The 18,253-nt window shown below is 42.5% G+C and overlaps 1 long non-coding RNA gene across 1 annotated transcript in view; it reads left to right on the forward strand.

Annotated features, from left to right (window-relative positions):
* LOC117355425 overlaps positions 1 to 17,506 on the forward strand; it is a 65,023-nt gene extending 47,517 nt beyond the window's left edge. The window contains exons 2-3 of the long non-coding RNA XR_004538355.1: positions 8,959 to 9,075; positions 16,657 to 17,506. This is a non-coding gene — a long non-coding RNA (uncharacterized LOC117355425). The remainder of the gene's footprint in view (positions 1 to 8,958; positions 9,076 to 16,656) is intronic.
* The last annotated feature ends 747 nt before the right edge of the window (positions 17,507 to 18,253 follow it).

Below are 18,253 nucleotides of genomic sequence, written 5' to 3' on the forward strand. Positions count from 1 at the left end.
AAAATAGTAGCATTATACAGTATATCAGAATTATTTCAATAATGATTCCCTATGATACAATTGGTGCACATTGCTTTATATTATCTTTATATGTGGTTCTTAAGCGTAGTCCTCTTATACCACACAAGGGTGCTTCATGCTAACAGGGGCTAATGAGAATGCGCAGGACATATGGTACCAGATGGAACATGTTCAGAAGTGTGAAACTGCAGAAAAAAATTGGAAAATTATTCATTGAAAAGCGTGTAAACATCTGGGCATATTTGTTAGAATAATTTGGTCTTCCACTGCTAAATAGATATCGGTCTCCTTTGCTCCTGTTCTTATGCTTCTCTACAGATTTACTCTATTTGCCTGTATGGATTGACTCTGTCTGGGAGCAAAGGAGAGAACAGTTCCAAACACTAAGGGCTCCTTTTACCAAGGTGCGCTAGCGTTTTTAGCACACGCTAAAGATTAGTGCGTGCTAATCGCGCGCTAAATGAAAAATACTAACGCAAGCTCTATGGAGGCGTTAGCGTTTAGCGTGAGCGGCATTGTAGCATGCGCTAAAACCGCTAGCGCACTTTAGTAAAAGAAGCCCTAGCTGAGTTTAGTCTTCATGTATTTTCAGAAAACAGCAGCGGTAATTCACAGTTCTCAGACTACACTGACATGGAGAACTCCCACATTTGACAGATGGGCAATGCAGAAAGATGTCAGCTTTGGCAGAAACTTTTCTCTTAATTGATCAAACCCATCAAGTTATTGAGGAATGTAAAGGGGAGTAAGCATCTTTTAAAACGCAGGTACAGGTCACTGATGGCAGGCATCAGTTTCCAGCACTCCCACTCACTTTCAATGCTAATGAGGCAATGGGCTAGTTTTTATGCAGAGGAAATTAATTAAATTGATTATAATTACTTTACAGATTCCAAATGGGAATAGGTCAAAAGCTGCAGGGCTTGAGGATTAATGTGAGTTCATTTAAAAAGAAAAGAGAAAGTTCAACAAAACTTCCTCTTTCATTTCATTTTGAAAATCAGCATAAGACAAACAAAATAGGATTTTTCAATTTAAAGTCATTGCAGGCTTCAGCTCCAGAGAGTCCTTTTCTCCCATCCCAAAAAAAAGTATAATAAAGAAATGGAAGCACTCCTGGATCTCCTTTTATCCCTCCATGCTACTAGGGGCACAATTCCATTTTATTGAAAATGTTTCATTATCCCCCTCCTTTACAAAGCCACACTAGCATTTTTAGCGTCAGCAGCAGCAGCGGTAACAGCTCAGACGCTCATACGAAGGAATTCTATGAGCGTTGGAGCTGTTACCGCAGCTACCTGCACTAAAAACGCTAGTGCAGCTTTGTAAAGGAGGGGGATAGCAATACAAAGACTATCCAACAATAATAAGAAAAAAGAAAATCAAGAAATCCTGGGATAGGTACATGGGATCTCTTAGAGAGAGGAAGAGATAATGGTTACTGCGGATGGGCAGACTGGATGGGCCATTTGGCCTTTACCTGCCATCATGTTTCTATGTCTTGAAAGGTAAGCACATAATAACAAAAGAAAATGCTGACTATAATAACATTTAAATGTAAACTACATCTTCCTTAAAAAGAATGACCATTCACTATTCCAGATTTTTGTCAGTTATTTTTTTACATCTACATCATATCAAAACTTTAGGAAATTGTTAAAGATTTATTTATTTAGGAAATCTTTGCAAGACTGAACTTGTATCTCATTCTGTGTTTGTAGCAGTTTTCCATTTTGTTAATCCACATAGATCTGATGGGTAATGTGGTATACAAATGTTATGTGTGTTGTATGTGTTATATGTTATGTTGTGTGGTACTCTGAGACAACTGTTCCCTCACCTCTGCATCAGCACTCAGCATCCATTGGCATTAGCTCTGTTTCCCATTCTCCATTAATCCCATTGTCTAGAATCTCCCCCCTCCCATTCAACCAGGTACAACATCTTGTTCCACTCTCTCTACCCTATCTCCCGCCAGCACTCTTGCATCTATCTCTCTTTCAAACCCCACCAGCACTATCACCAGTACTAGTGGAGCTTAATTTGTCTTCTCCTGTAGAGGGCAGAGGCAGCAATTTACATATGCACCCTGTGGCTGGCTCCAGCCTCTTCCCTTTGTCACATGCTGTTGCAACAAGATGTAGCAGAGGGAGGAGGCCAGCATTGGTCACAGGCTGCATATGTAAATTGCTGCCACTGCTGGTGCCCTTTACAGGGGAAAAACATGTTAAGGTACACTGGCAAGGGGGGGGTGTAAGACAGAGGCAGCAATGTTGAACCACAAACTGAAGAGGGGTCTGAGAAGGAGGTGAGATACCAGATCTAGGTGGGGAAGGCACTGGGCTACTAGAGAAAAGACATTCAGGCTTCTGAAGTGGTGATAGCAGCAGCAAGGCATTCTGGAACCGTTTGAGTACGCCTCGAACAGTACATCGCAGACTCACCAGTTAAGCCAGCCTTGACAGTTCCCCTATTTATTAAGCATAAAATCTTCCAATTGTGAAAGCTCAAAATATACATAGTTACTGCCTTCATAAGTAATTAAACTTTTACATAGAAAATGTAAAAGAAGGAAACTTCTGTAGCAAACACCCAAAATTTAATTGCAAAAATGGTTTCCTCCAAAGCTGAGTAGCTTTTGATCACAAAAAAAAGCATGCTTTTAAGAAAATTTGCCTTATATTTAGCTACATTATCTTTTCCCAACAGATAGCTACAAAAAGACTACTAAAATAGCACTGTTTGAAATTACATCCTGGGAAGACTCAAGAAAATCTGTTGAATTAGCAATTAATGGATCTTCAACTATCTGAGCTGCATCCAATTGGGCTAACTCTTGAAATGGAGGAAATATAAACAACTTAGAAATAAGAATAGAATCAATTAGCAAGACAGCTTGTAGGTAGCTATGTGCCTTTATAAACAGGACTCGTGCATGACCTTATGCAGTGTTCAAATGCTAACACACTGAGAAAGTACTGTATTTGCTATTTTCAGAAGGAGAGCTGTTTAGGTTGAGGAGTAGAGCCGATTCCAAAGTAGTACTTGTGCCTTGCGTAGGTGAACCCTTGGAAGGTTAAGCACACAGACACAGTAGAGATGACCACAGGGTACAAAAAGGATCTTGTAATCAAATGATTTCAAAATGATTCGACACAACTGTGTTTCATCCTCTTGGTCTGCATCAGGAGTCAATACAAAAAATATAAATATATCAACTCATAATTAGGCAATGACTAATCTTATGTGGTTCAAAGAATACAAACACCAATAGTTTAAAATAATACACAAAATCAAATAAAAAATATAAAAAGTATGAACATGAAACCCAATCATATACTGTAACACACGGTGAACATTTATAAAGTTGTCAAAATAAATATATTATACAGTAAGGGGCTCATAATCAAAACAAAAAACTGTGAAGTGCCATCTCTCCTGCCACAATCCCCCCCCCCCCCCCCAACGAATTCCTGCTGGATTCTGTAACCGGTGTTGTTTTTGACAGATGCCGGTTACAGAATCCAGCTTTTAGGCCAAGGACTGGCCCCTCCTTCACCTAAAAGGTCTTGTTTTGGGTGTTTGGGACTTAGGCTATTTTTTGGTTGATAATGTGTTGTAAGTTTAGACATAGTGGTGGTCTGGGCATTTAAACTGCTGAATGTAGAGGTAGGCCATTCTCAAAAAATCTCATTTTGGGCATTTTTTTCAGAATGGACATTTTCCCTGATTCTATTTTCAGCGTTTAGGGCCTTAGGCCAAAAGGGGACTTAGCCTTTTTTTTTTATTATGCCCCTCCATGTATAAAATCCACAATCAATGGGCAAACTTACTTGGGGATGCACTACACTTAATGATCGTCTAACGATCATCGCTAAACCGGTTTGACCGGTCTTGCAATTGATCGGATTTCCTGACCCAATGCACAAAACTGCTGGCTATGTGTTTCTCCAAGTGATCGCTCATTCTCTGAATCAGCCATGCAAATTTCTCCATTAATATTAAAATCCCATGCAAACTAGCCCACCAATCGAAGCCCTAAAATCCCACACAAAATCATGATCGCTCCTACCGACCCAAAATGACTGACTGGTGCAGACCTTTCAGTAGACAGATCGGACTAGTTTTTTTTTTTTTTTTTTGGGGGGGGGCTTTTTTAATGGTTCCACAAATGGGAACCATGACCCCTCCCCACGACAGCGAAAATAGAAGGAGGGATGCCTACTCCCTCCTGCCTGGCCGAATACCCTGTGCCATGTCCCCACCCGGCCCTGGCCCTCCACACTACTGACTCCTCCAAACCAAACCCTCCCCTTCACAAAAAATAAGCAGGAGGGATATTCATTCCCTCATGCCTTGCAGGACACCCCCGCACTATGCCTCCCAACCATGCCAAGCACCCCCGATCCACCATTCCCCCAGAACCAAAAAATGGCAGGAGGGGTGCCCACTCCCTCTTGCCACCGGACCCCCACTACCACCACCACCTTTTTGAAAAGTTGGAAGCAGGAAGTCTGCTCTGTGGCTCCTGCTGAGCTGGGACCATCTCTTGCATGTACAATGTACAGCGTTGCATGGGCCTGGCAGCACTATAGAAATAATAAAGTATTGTTTTTATTGGATTGTGGAGTCTTGGTAGGTGTATAGGGGATCGTTAAAGCATGCAAATAAATAGGTGATTGGGGTAAAATGCTTTGTGCTCTATAAAAAAAATAAGCAACCAATGATAATGTTAAAAAAGGGGGTAACACGATCAAACTTTCTTATATTTCCTATCTTTAAGGGATCTTCCTTGAATTTACCCTATGGCATGGTGTACAATAAATGTTAGGCTTAGGTTAAGGAGGGGGGATTCATTCCAGCTGCTGTGCAATTGGCCATGCACTGGTAAGATGAAATATTGCATCAGATATACCACAGTTGCTTGTGGGAGGAGAGTATTTCATTTTGTTTATTAAATTTATAGCCCGTTTATTAAAGCACTCTAAAACTCCTGACCTAGGGCTAGATTCACTTACCCTCCAAACCGTGTGTGATCCGTTTCCGGTTGCATGCAGGCCGACAAATTCACTAAAGGTCTGCATGCAAATGGGGACGATCATTAACACACACCCTACCCACGGCCAGGATCACTAGAGAGTGATCCCTGCTCATGCACACACCCTGACAGTAGAGACAGGAGAAGCAGCCTCCTGTCACTGCTGTCAGGGCTCAGCCCTGATTTCTCTTACCTGCTCGCCGGACTCTCCTGCTCTCTGCCGCCGTTCCCTGCAGTGCAAGCCTGTGGTTTTAAAGCGGCCTAGGAGCAGGAGGGACTGAGCACCCCTCCTGCTCCCAACTTTTTGGTGTCGGGGGTGGGTGGGCCGGGCCGTGCTGGTTGCGGGGAGAGAGGGCAGGGCCGTGCCGGTCAGGGGTGGGGGGCGGCCATGCTTAGGGGTCATGTTTTCTTCGGGGAGGGGCGCATTTGTGTGTGGGGGGTACATTTTTTTGACAAGCCTGCCTGTCTTTTATTAATTTTTTTTATGGGGCAGATATTTTGTGTGTGTAACGCATGCAAAATATCTGTGCCATGGAAAAAAATGAATAAAAAAGACAGGCAGGCCTGTCAAAAAACCTGCAGACCTGACAGTAACTCAGTTACCGCCAGGTCTGCAGCAATCGGGTTTGCTAATAGTAAAACACGATTCAAAATAGTCATGCAATTGTTAGTGAATCAGTCGCTTGCCTATTTTGCATGGGGTTTTGCTAATTTGCATGGGAGGATCTCTACAGGCTTTAGTGAATGGGGTTGGAGGGAAATTTGGTCGCAAAGGGCTCACAAACCGATCGGTACACGATCGGTTTGCTTAGTGAATCTAGCCCCTAGAACCTAATACCCAAATTATCAACATGTTTTGTAACTGTGATCACAGATTGTAATTGTTTCCATCCCATCTGGAATTGTGAGGCACTTGTCCTTCATGGAACAAAGATGACTGCACAAAATACTGCCTCACAAGTGGAACTAGATGTTTAAAACAGAAAAACCAATGGTGCTTCATGCTTTTACATTTATTGTTTGAAGAATGTTATTAGTATGCCCTTAAGAAGTTGAAATATGCAATAATTCAACCTTATTACTTTGCAATCATATTATAGTACAGAAATGTATATCTAGAGGGTCTGTTTTAATTACAGAACATGCCTTGCATAAAATATAAAGCATTGCTTGAGAATGTTTATACTTGAAAATCACACTTCTATTGCTCATTTTCACAAGGATGAGTTAATTGCAAAATATTCACTCAGCCCCTCCCATTTTACTGTTTTCTCTATGGTTATCCTGAAATGGAAACCCCTAACAGCTTGTCTCTAAACAAAGTTCTGCATGAGCAGACAGTATTGATCACCACACTGTTAAGCGCTTTTGCATCAAGCTTCATTAACATGTACTCTCAGTCTCTTAAGACACGAATCATGAAAATTCATTCACAGATTTCAGTGGTTAGAAGCTCCCACAGAGTCTGATCCCAAACATCAAAAAAATAATGTTATTTAACTTATATTTCTTATGTACTGCTTCTGTTTGAAGTGGTTTACATTCAGGTACTCTTCCCTATCTGTCCTGGTGGGCTCACAATCTAACTTTGGTACCTGGGGCAATGAAGCGTTAGGTGACTTGGCCAGGGTCACAAGGAGTGGTGTGGGAATTGAACCCACAACCTCATCCCCATCTCTATGGTTGATTTCACCACCCACTAGGCTACTCTAGAGACCTGCCTGCTGCTCTACTAGGAGCAGCCATAACATCTGAAGCTATCATACAGACAAGAATGTACTATTTCATTCACATCTTTGGGGAGTGTGTATGTGTGGTCATGTTTATATCCCTCTAGTGCAGTGATTCCCAACCCTGTCCTGGAGGAACACCAGGCCAATCGGGTTTTCAGGCTAGCCCTAATGAATATGCATGAGAGAGATTTGCATATGATGGAAGTGATAGGCATGCAAATTTGCTTCAGGCATATTCATTAGGGCTAGCCTGAAAACCCAATTGGCCTGGTGTTCCTCCAGGACAGGGTTGGGAACCACTGCTCTAGTGGTCGTCTGGTCAGTTAGAGCAGTGGTTCCCAAACCTCTCCTGGAGGACCACCAGGCCAGTCGGGTTTTCAGGATAGCCCTACTGACTATGCATGAGAGAGATCTGCATATAATGGAGGTGCCAGGCATGCAAATCTGCTCCATGCATATTCATTAGGGCTAGCCTGAAAACCTGATTGGCCTAGTGGTCCTCCAGGACAGGGTTGGGAACCACTGAGTTAGAGCACCTTTTTGACATTCATTATTAAAAACAGGCCTAGCCTCCCAAATGGCCAAATTGTGCCCTGGATGTATTCTTAAATGTTTATGTCAGAAAAACATCCAAGTCATAAGCTCACCATAGTTCCACCCTCACCATACCTCTAGCACGCCCCCTTGAAACTGATGAGGAGTGTGTGGCGCGGTGGTTGAAGCTACAGCCTTAGCACCCTGGGGTTGTGGGTTCAAACCCCGTGCTGATCCTTGTGACCCTGGGCAAGTCACTTAATCCACCATAGCCCCAGGTACGTTATATAGATTGTGAGCCAACTGGGACAGATAGGGAAAATGCTTGAGTACCTGATTGTAAAACCGCTTAGAAAACCTTGATAGGCAGTATATAAAATCCTAATAAACTTAAACTTATGAACTACTGATCATCAGCATAGTTATCTATCTAGAAAATAGGTTATACAAATAGTGAACTAGAAGGGTTTGGCAAGAAAAACATCCAGCTGCCCCTTTCTTTTTTGAAAATGAGCCCATAAGTCTCATTGCTTAAAATGGGAACCTGTGCTAAAGTAGCATGATTTAGTTAAGGTAGAGTCCTTTTTTCTTTTTTTTTCCAGAATGTTGCAGAATGTTGCCCAGTTCCTAACCAGTCTAAATCTCTCAGGTTTGCACCATCATCTCATCAATGCATTGAGACTCCATGACCTCTCTGTCTGCTCTTGGGTCTTGATGTGGAATGGGAGTACTTCTGAAAATGTTACCCTGGAGCGGAATGGGATGATTTATTGTGGCTGTTTCATCACAGGACGCTTTATCACGGCCATGATGGAATAGCACACGATGAATCATTCTCTTCACGACAGCCATAATGAACCGCAATGAATTGTGCATCTCTTCTCCTCTCTCTTTCCCCCCCTCTGCCAATGCCTCTCCTCCTTCCCATCTTCCCCCCCCCCCTCCCACTTTGCTGGTGCCTCTCTTCCTCCTGTATATCTCTTGAAACATTTGTCAGCACGAGCAGCATCTTCCACTCCCTGCTTGGCCAGCCTCGGCTCCCTGCTGACTTCACTTTCTAGTTGTGGGTCCAAGATGTGACATCAGAGGGGAGCCAAGCTGGCCCAAGCAGGAGGTGGAAGACGCTGCTCGCGCTGCAAACTGTTCAAGAGGTATGCTGGGTGGGGATGCACACCTACCTTAGGGGTGGTGGGGGAATTGGGGGGCACTCTTATTTTTTGGGGGGTGGGGGTGCTCCTACTTTGGGGGGTATGAGGAGTGCTTCTACTTTGGTAAGGGATATCCTTCCCATAAGAGGTCAGCTGCTGCCATGAATGATTCATCGTGGACGATTCAATGATGAAATGGCCACAATGAAATGGCTGTGCTTAATCGGCTACAATGAATTGTTCTAGACCCTCCTGGAGATTCTGAATTTCAATTTTCAACCTACAAGCTTACATTTGGCTTTTACATTTCTTCCATAAACTCCCTACCAGATTTTGCAATATAATTGGTACCCACTTTTACCAAGACAGTCTTGCTTCTCCACTGCACTGTCTTACCAGTAGCCCATGTTGCTAATAACTTGAGATAACAGTAAAATAGCACATCTTTATGATAACCTACATTAATAACTTTCCCCTTACATAGATAATAATCTCATCTTGCCTCATCCCTGCTCTTCAAACCTCCCCCTATTTCTACATCATATTGAAACTAAGAAGCCTGTGCCCAGAAGCGACTGACCTCTGAGAAAACCTGCTAATTGTAAGTACAACTACTATATGTACTCAGTTAAGTATAATTCAGAAAATTATAAGGACTTTCTGTATGTGTGTTAGTGTGCTAAAGGTTTAACTTTCTGATAAGTATATCCTTATGTCTGGCACAAGGGGATGACACTAGAGGACCTTTCTAGACTAGCACAAAATTGATCTCTTTTTAGATCTGTAATTCATCAAGTCGTTAGGACTCAAACATGAGTCAGTAGCACCTAACTATCCCCCTTCTTTACTATGAGCATCGGAGCAGATACCTCTGCTGCCAGCACTAAAACCTGTGCTACGCGTTAGTAAAGAAGGGGGTATATGTATAAGTGGTGAGCTGAGGGAAGACAGAATCTACATGTATATATCGGTGGCATGCACAGATGAGAAGAGTTGCTTTCTGCGTATTGTTTAAGTACAACTTTGAAGTATATATTTATCCATATTTTCCAGCAGAAATAAATGTATAAGTCAACTAATTTCTATGTTGCCATTTACACCTGCTTAGAGGCCCATATCCCACTCTTTCTATTACACTTATGGTGGAATATGTGAGCCCACCAAAACCCACCCAAAATTTATCATATAGGTGCCATCTGCAAGCATAAAGGCTATTGTGTACAAGCTGGGTTCAGTAGTTTTGAGTGGGTTTTGGAGGGCTCACCATAGACTGTAAGGGGGTTATGATAAGATGTGGACCTGGGACTTTTAGGTAAAGTTCACTTCAGTGCCCCCTACGTTGCCCCACTGCTCTGTTAGGATGTCTGTGTAGCCAGTCTACTAAAAATGCTAGCCCCCTCCTACACATCAATGGTTTGTTTTGTGTGGGTTTCTTTTGGACATGGTTTGTTTGGGTTGTTGTTTTTTTTTTAATGGCTCAAAAAGATTGAATCACATCTGAAAAATAGCCATTTTAGAAAAAAAAACAAGATAGATGTTTTGCAGTTTTGAAAATGGCCATGTTTGGTAATAGAGTTTTGTGCATCTTCCTCAAAATATCTAAACTCAGATTTAGATGTCATATTGAAATGCCCCTCTTACTTACTAATAACACATCTTAAAGGTAGACTATATTGATGACTTTTGCCTTTAATAGTAAAATATGTAATATATTTTAACAGTAGCCCCTTGTTGATAACTATGCCTCTGTATGACCCGTCTAAAATCATTTTCTAATTGAATAAAAAGGGCCTTATTAGAAAAGTTAAATTTGTCAAGAAGACCAAGCTGAAAAGGTGTCCTATATTCACAGCATAGTAAATTAGCAGATGTTATACGTGGAGATGATGCGGTATATAAACTTAAGGTTTAGTTTAGTTTAGTATACAGAATATAATTTCTATCTTAATTGAACCCACAGGACCTATCAAGCAATAAATGTTAGGCTGAATCAGATATATTACATATATAAGGACCCTTCACGCCTCATCCTAGCTTAACTTTAGAAAACTAGTTAAAACAAACCTCTTCAATCGATTTGTAACCAAGAACTCTTAATGCCTTACCATGAACGCTTCCTACACGTACTCGTTGCCTCTACTCTATGCATATCACTTGACTTACTCCCACTCTACTTGTAACCGCCCTTCTCCATTTGTACTCAACGACGTCTTTGTAATTTCTTTTCACTGATTGTCCAGCTCTTCTTGTTGTAAACCGCCTCGAACTACCATGGCTTTGGCGGTATATAAGAATAAAATTATTATTATTATTATTAATTGGCCAACTGGTAGGGCTAATTTGAGATTTGTATATATGTAAGAGACCCTGCTAATGAATACGGTTCATAAATCAATTTCAATTAATGCATGTCTTGTATATAATTTACAGTAATATAAAGAAATAAAACAAAATATCAAGGAAAATATTTTATTGGACTAACAATGCATTTTTGATTAGTTTTCAAAGGTAACCCTTCTTCAGATCAGAATACTACAATCTACCATTTTCATACTGAAATTCACTCATATAGGCATATTAACTCATGAGCTTCCACAACATATTGACAAAATGATGCATAAAATAGTGAGATCAATAATGATGTAGAAAACAAAATCTACACCATTAGGTGTGCAGATGTTCTTTATTTGGTTTTCTGAAAATTTCTCTGCAACTCTGTGCTCTGAATCAGTACCAATATAATACCAGAAACCTCTAGAACAATTCTACATTTTGTATAATATATTGACAGTTACACATCAGAAAATAAAGAAAAAAGTTTATTACTTCATCTACAAGGGGGTGCTGAAAAGTCCTCGGCCCAACGAACCAACTTCCTAAATTCTGAGCATTATTTTGCCACTGAAGCTGAAAAGAGTGTTCTTACTTCATTAAGTGCCAATTTGCAGAAACAAAATTTTATGGTTTGACAGTGTTTCAGATTATTGATTGAACCATATCCACGTCATTCTCTTCTTGGTTGGACTGAGAACTGTTCAGCACCCATCGTAATCTGCCCAGTAATTCCGGTTCACAATATAAGGCTATATCCTAGCTGGCTTAAAGCTCACATGCCTGTAGGAGTTGGATATCACTTCTACACTTGGGTCTTTCCAAAACGAGATTGAGAGCCACTCATATGATAGTCCAGAATTTTGCCACTCATATGATTTTGAGCTGTTCAAAAATATAGAGGAGCATTTTTGATATGACATCCAAATCCGAGTTTCGACATCTTGCAGAACATGCTCAAAAATACAATAGCAAATATGACCATTAAAACCATCTATCCTTTTGTTTCAAATATGGCCATTTTTTCTGATGTGTTTGTCCTCAGTGTGTCTATCTTTTGAACCAATTTTTAAAAAAAAGCATGTCCAAAAGAAGAATGCACAACACAAGCCATTGGGATATAAGAGGGGCCAGCAGTCTTAGTAAACTAGCCACATAGACATCGTAGCAGAACAATAAGGCAGTGGTGTAGCAAGAGTGAGAGGTATCCAGGGCAGTGGCGCCCCTACCTGACCCTCTTCTCCACCCCCCACTCCCATCCGTGTGATTCATGGTCCCAATTTAGGAGTCATTGCCCAGGAAAAAGATCTAGGTGTCATCGCTGAGGGTATGTTGAACCCCTCAGCTAAGAAAGCAAACAGAATGTTAGGAATGATCAGGAAAGGAATGGAAAACAAAGATGAAAATGTTATAATACCCTTGTATCGCTCTATGGTAACGCTGCACCTTGAATACTGTGTGTAATTCTGGTTGCCATATCTCAAAAAAGATGTAGCAGAATTAGAAAAGGTACAGAGAAGAGCAATGAAAATGATAAAAGGGATGGGACGCTTCCCTATGAGGAAAGGCTAAAGCGGCTAGGGCTCTTCAACTTGGAGAAGAGACAGCTCAGGGGTGATATGATAGAGGTCTATAAAATACTGGAAAGGGTAGTTGTGAATCGCTTGTTTACTCTTTCCAAAAATACTAGGATTAGGCGGCACGCGATGAAGATACTAAGTAGTAGATTTAAAACAAAATGGAAAAATTTTCTTCACACAACATGTAATTAAACTCTGGAATTTGTTGCCTGAGAATGTGGTGAAAGCAATTAGCTTAGCAGGGTTTTAAAAAGATTCTTTGCTACTTTGGATCTAGCTAGGTTCTTGGGACCTGGATTAGCCACTGTTAGAAACAGGATGCTGGGCCTGATGGTCCTTCGGTCTGTCTCAGTATGGCAATTTTTATGCTCTTAACTCACAAATGTAAAGTTGCATGCTCAAATTTGTAACCACCACAAGTTGTAGAATAAGGCCAGCTTTGTGCATAACTTTATTTAATAATGAGCCAATAATTGGTGCTAATGAGCAATAGGTTTTAATTGGCCTTAATTGGTGCTAATTGGCTCCAATTATGTGCATAATTGCCCTTTGTTGGTATTCTGTAAGTTGTGTGCTCAAATTCCTAGTGTAGAAGTACAGTCTGGGAGGGAGGTGTTTGTAGTGGATCTATTGCAGGGGTCTCAAAGTCCCTCCTTGAGGGCCGCAATCCAGTCGGGTTTTCAGGATTTCCCCAATGAATATGCATGAGATCTATGTGCATGCACTGCTTTCAATGCATATTCATTGGGGAAATCCTGAAAACCCGACTGGATTGCGGCCCTCAAGGAGGGACTTTGAGACCCCTGATCTATAGGGAGAATGTCAGGGATGAAGTAAAGGGGAGCTGTCTGTAGGGATGGTGTCAGGGTTCCCACTCTGCAGCTTTGAACTGCAGAGAAGTACCGTATTTTCACGCATATAATGCGCGCGTTATACACGATTTTTACAAACCGTGCATAACCGTGCACGTTATACGTATGAGCGCGTTTTACAACTTTTTTTTTTCAATCCGATCCGGCATCCCCCCTGCGAACCGGTTCTTGGGACCTGGATTAGCCACTGTTAGAAACAGGATGCTGGGCCTGATGGTCCTTCGGTCTGTCTCAGTATGGCAATTTTTATGCTCTTAACTCACAAATGTAAAGTTGCATGCTCAAATTTGTAACCACCACAAGTTGTAGAATAAGGCCAGCTTTGTGCATAACTTTATTTAATAATGAGCCAATAATTGGTGCTAATGAGCAATAGGTTTTAATTGGCCTTAATTGGTGCTAATTGGCTCCAATTATGTGCATAATTGCCCTTTGTTGGTATTCTGTAAGTTGTGTGCTCAAATTCCTAGTGTAGAAGTACAGTCTGGGAGGGAGGTGTTTGTAGTGGATCTATTGCAGGGGTCTCAAAGTCCCTCCTTGAGGGCCGCAATCCAGTCGGGTTTTCAGGATTTTCCCAATGAATATGCATGAGATCTATGTGCATGCACTGCTTTCAATGCATATTCATTGGGGAAATCCTGAAAACCTGACTGGATTGCGGCCCTCAAGGAGGGACTTTGAGACCCCTGATCTATAGGGAGAATGTCAGGGATGAAGTAAAGGGGAGCTGTCTGTAGGGATGGTGTCAGGGTTCCCACTCTGCAGCTTTGAACTGCAGAGAAGTACCGTATTTTCACGCATATAATGCGCGCGTTATACACGATTTTTACAAACCGTGCATAACCGTGCACGTTATACGTATGAGCGCGTTTTACAACTTTTTTTTTTCAATCCGATCCGGCATCCCCCCTGCGAACCGGCATCCTCCCCCCCCCCGCTCGCGTCACCCCTCCTCCCCCGCGATCCTACATTCCCCCCAGCACCGCAAAACATCTCTTACCCGATTGAGCACCGGCACCAATGCACAGGATGTGCCAGTGCCAGTGCCCGAAGATCCTCCCTCATTGGGTTGGGCTGGGTTGGACTGGGCTGGGCGGTGCGGTGCGAGAGAGATCCTCCTTCTTCCTGCGCCGGGCTGGACTAGGCTTTGAGCATTTGCGCATGCTCAAAGCCTTCTGGTCTCGCTCTCTCTTAGATAATCTCAAAAGGAGAACATGCCCAGGGAAATCCAGACGTCTGGTAACCCTCTGTGATGAACATTGTTTATAAAAAAAAATTTACAACATACAAGGGGTACCGTATGTCAGAAGTACAAAAAACGTACAGGACTTACTGTGCAAAAAGGAGAGGAGGGGAAGAAATACAATAATGGATAGGAAAGAAGACATGAAAGGGAAGGACAACAGGATGGGTAAGAAGGAACCAAAGAAAACGGAGAGAAAAAAAGCCGGTAGGAATGAAGCAAAGAAATTGGAATAAAAAGAAAAAAGAGAACAAAAGAAATGAAAGGAAGAATAACTCTGCAGGGAAAAGAAACATCTCACAGCTTCACCCCACTGTAGCAGGAAATGAGGCATTGTATTACAGTAAACCTCCACGAAATCGCAGTTCATGAATCGCGAATTGCGGACTCAGTAATTTGCGGTATTTTCTGACCGCCACTTCCTTATACTAAAGTCATGGTCACACCTATCAGGAGCTGCTTTGACACGCTATCTCAGCGGTCTCAAACACACGGCCCGCGGGCCACATGTGGCTCTCCAAGTTTTATTTGCGGCCCGCGGTCTGGACTGGATAATTCCTTCCTTTTGGAGCAGCAGCGGGTCTGGCCAGTTTGTTCCGTTCAAAGCCGCGGCTCCTTGCACTATTCGCTCCTGCATCGGAAGCCTCTCTGACATCACAACATCAGAGAGGCTTCAGACGCAGGCGCGGATCTCGCAAGGAGCCGCCACCCGCGGCTTTGAATGGAATGAACCGGCCAGACACGCTGCTGCTCCAGTGGCGTACCAAGGGGGGGGCGGTCCACACAACTGGTCACCCTCCACTGTTCTTCCTAGAGTGCGGCTCGCGGCTCGTCTAGAGCAGGGGTGCCCAATTCCCTTCCCTTCTCATCGCTGGCACCATGCTCTTTGATCTCCCTGCTTCTCTCGCCGCCCGACCTCAATTCTGACATCGAGAGGACGTTCTGGCTAGCCAATCGCTGCCTGGCTGCCCGGAACGTCCTTTCCGACGTTAGAATTGACGTCGGGCAGTGAGAGTTGGTCGGCCCCGTGGAGATCTCGGCCTGTTCCCGATGGCGCCTGCAGCAGCAGCAGCCTATTCCCCGGCGGTGGGGGAGGGAAGGAAGGAAGAAAGAAAGAAGGGGGGGGACAGGGAGCCAGAAGGAAAAAAGAAAGAAGGGGGGGGGGACAAGGAGCCAGAAACAAAGCAAAAAATGGGACTAGGAATCAGAGAAAGACAGACATAGAAAAAGAAAGAAAAAGTTGGGGGAGGGAATGAGGTCTGGAGGAGAGGAAGCATACAGGAGGCTGAAAGAAGAGAGGAAATATTGGATGCACAGTCAGAAGAATAAAGTGCAACCAGAGACTGATGAAATTACCAAACAAAGGTAGGAAAATGATTTTATTTTCAATTTAGTAATAGAAATGTGCCAGTTTTGAGAAAGAAAAGATATTAAACTTTAAATGTGAGTGCTGCAGAAAATATAGAGTACTTGGAGGGCCGCAGAAAAAATAGTTAATGTCTTATTAAAGAAATGACAATTTTGCATAAGGTAAAACTGTTAAAGGAAAGTTTTATAAACTATAAAGAGTTTAACCTCATGCAAAATTGTCATTTCTTTAATAAGACATTAACTATTTTTTTCTGCGGCCCTCCAAGTACCAACATATCCAAAATGTGGCCCCGCAAAGGGTTTGAGTTTGAGACCACTGCGCTATCTGGTGTGTCAAAGTAGCTCCTGATTGCTGTAGCCTGACTTTAGTAACAGGAAGAGGCATACCGCGAGTGATTTTCTGCACCCGCTGGCATCCCTAGCTGCCCTCTCCTGCCTTTTGACAGGTGAAAAACCATATTCGCGGTTTTTCAAAATCCACGGGGGTTCCTGGAATGGAACCCCCGCGAATTTTGAGGGAGTGCTGTACTTTACTTCCTGCCATGACAGCACAGACACAAGTAAATGTGGTAGTGTGTGGTATTCTCACCTCTTTCCAAAACTGCCATCCATTCCTGGCCTCATCTTTTTTTTCTCACCTGGCAGAAAGCCCCTACCAAAGGGCACGCAATGGCAGCTATGCCCCTACTTCTTAGCATCTCATAGCAAAAAGATACAGTAGTAGTGAATTATAAAGTGCAGAATCTTTATATATAATGATGCATGTTTCTCCTTTCTAATTTTAGAATGAGCCTGGAATGTGGGAATTAAGGAGCAGTGTGCAAGCAAAGCACATAGATCACACAATGCATCGCCTCATCTTCCTCCTCCTGAGCTTTTTCCTTTGTATCATAGAAACCAACCTTTCACAATGATTGAATTTATTGGACCCATCACTAACTACCCATTCTTGGATAAGGTGAAGGCATTTGCACAATATTGGGGGTGCTCAAGCACCCACAGAACTGACTTTTATGCTTTATATTATTCCCAGGTTGAGTGAAATAGAGTGTGTGCTGAGCACAGATGTGACTTACCGTGAATGCTGGGAGCATAGGTGTTGGAACGGGAGAGGCCACAGGGGCCATGACCTCCCCCCAAATTTTAGGGCACCGGTTTTAGCCCTCCCATCCACCCTTCTGCCGGTGTTATGCTTTAAATCTTCGTGCAGCTGCCGGGCAGCCACCGCACAGCGTCAAACAGCAGGCCTGCCCCGGAACCCTTCATTCTATGCTGCACGGCGGCTGCTGAAGATTTAAAACTATAGCGCTAGGGTGCGCTAGGGTGGAGCTCCTGAGCCCCCCCTCCCCCCGCCCCAAACAAAGCAGTGTTTCACTGTCTATGGTTGGAAGCAGAAATGGTGGAGGAGCTCTGGCAGCTATATGGAACAGGCAACATATCTAACCAAGCTGGCTGCCTGCACTGTAGGGCAGTGGGCTTCACTAATTTTTAACTGGGTCCATTTTGAGTCCAGAAAAGCTGAAGGAGAGCCAACAAATATCTTCCTACTTGGGCCCATGACACCAACCAATGTTTCTGGACTTCCATCCCCACCTGGTCTCAGTCACATATGCAGAAAACAGGGGGAAAAAATAGTTTTCAAATACAAACTCACAAGCTAAAAGTACTATTGTACACACTAGCGAAGTATGTTCAATTTCTGTTATTTTCCACATTAAAGTGCAGATATTGAAGATTCATTTAATAAAATACTGCTGGTTTGGGGTTTTTTTTTGCATAAAATGTCTTTTTATCATTATTTGATGACAGGAGAATGCATTTCTATTTTTTTGTGATTCTAAGGAATCCAACTCCAATTGCTATAATAAGCATATTGGATCCTCTAGTGCAGGGGTAGAGAACTCCGGTCCTCGAGAGCCGTATTCCAGTCGGGTTTTCAGGATTTCCCCAATGAATATGCATTGAAAGCAGTGCATGCAAATAGATCTCATGCATATTCATTGGGGAAATCCTGAAAACCTGACTGGAATACGGCTCTTGAGGACCGGAGTTCCCTACCCCTACTTTAGTGTTATTTCTGTACTGATTTAATGTTATTTTTCAATAAAACAGATGACATGAAGTCATTTTATCAATGTATCATTGTTGAGTGTGAAAACATAAAAATTATAGCTATACTACCAAGACATTTGCTCCATTAAGCAAAAATAATAACAAATTTTAAGAAAAATTGAGCTTTATATAATTGGCTTTGAGGGACCCTATGAAGGGATTTAAACTATTTTTTAAATCATTTTAATAATTTTCTGATCAAGCACAATCAAATTCATGGAAAAAAAACTTCAATTTGCACAGTTTTTCCAACTTTAGATTTTTCTGGAC

Source organism: Geotrypetes seraphini, chromosome 2 (genome assembly GCF_902459505.1).
Source record: "Geotrypetes seraphini chromosome 2, aGeoSer1.1, whole genome shotgun sequence".
NCBI lineage: Eukaryota > Metazoa > Chordata > Amphibia > Gymnophiona > Dermophiidae > Geotrypetes > Geotrypetes seraphini.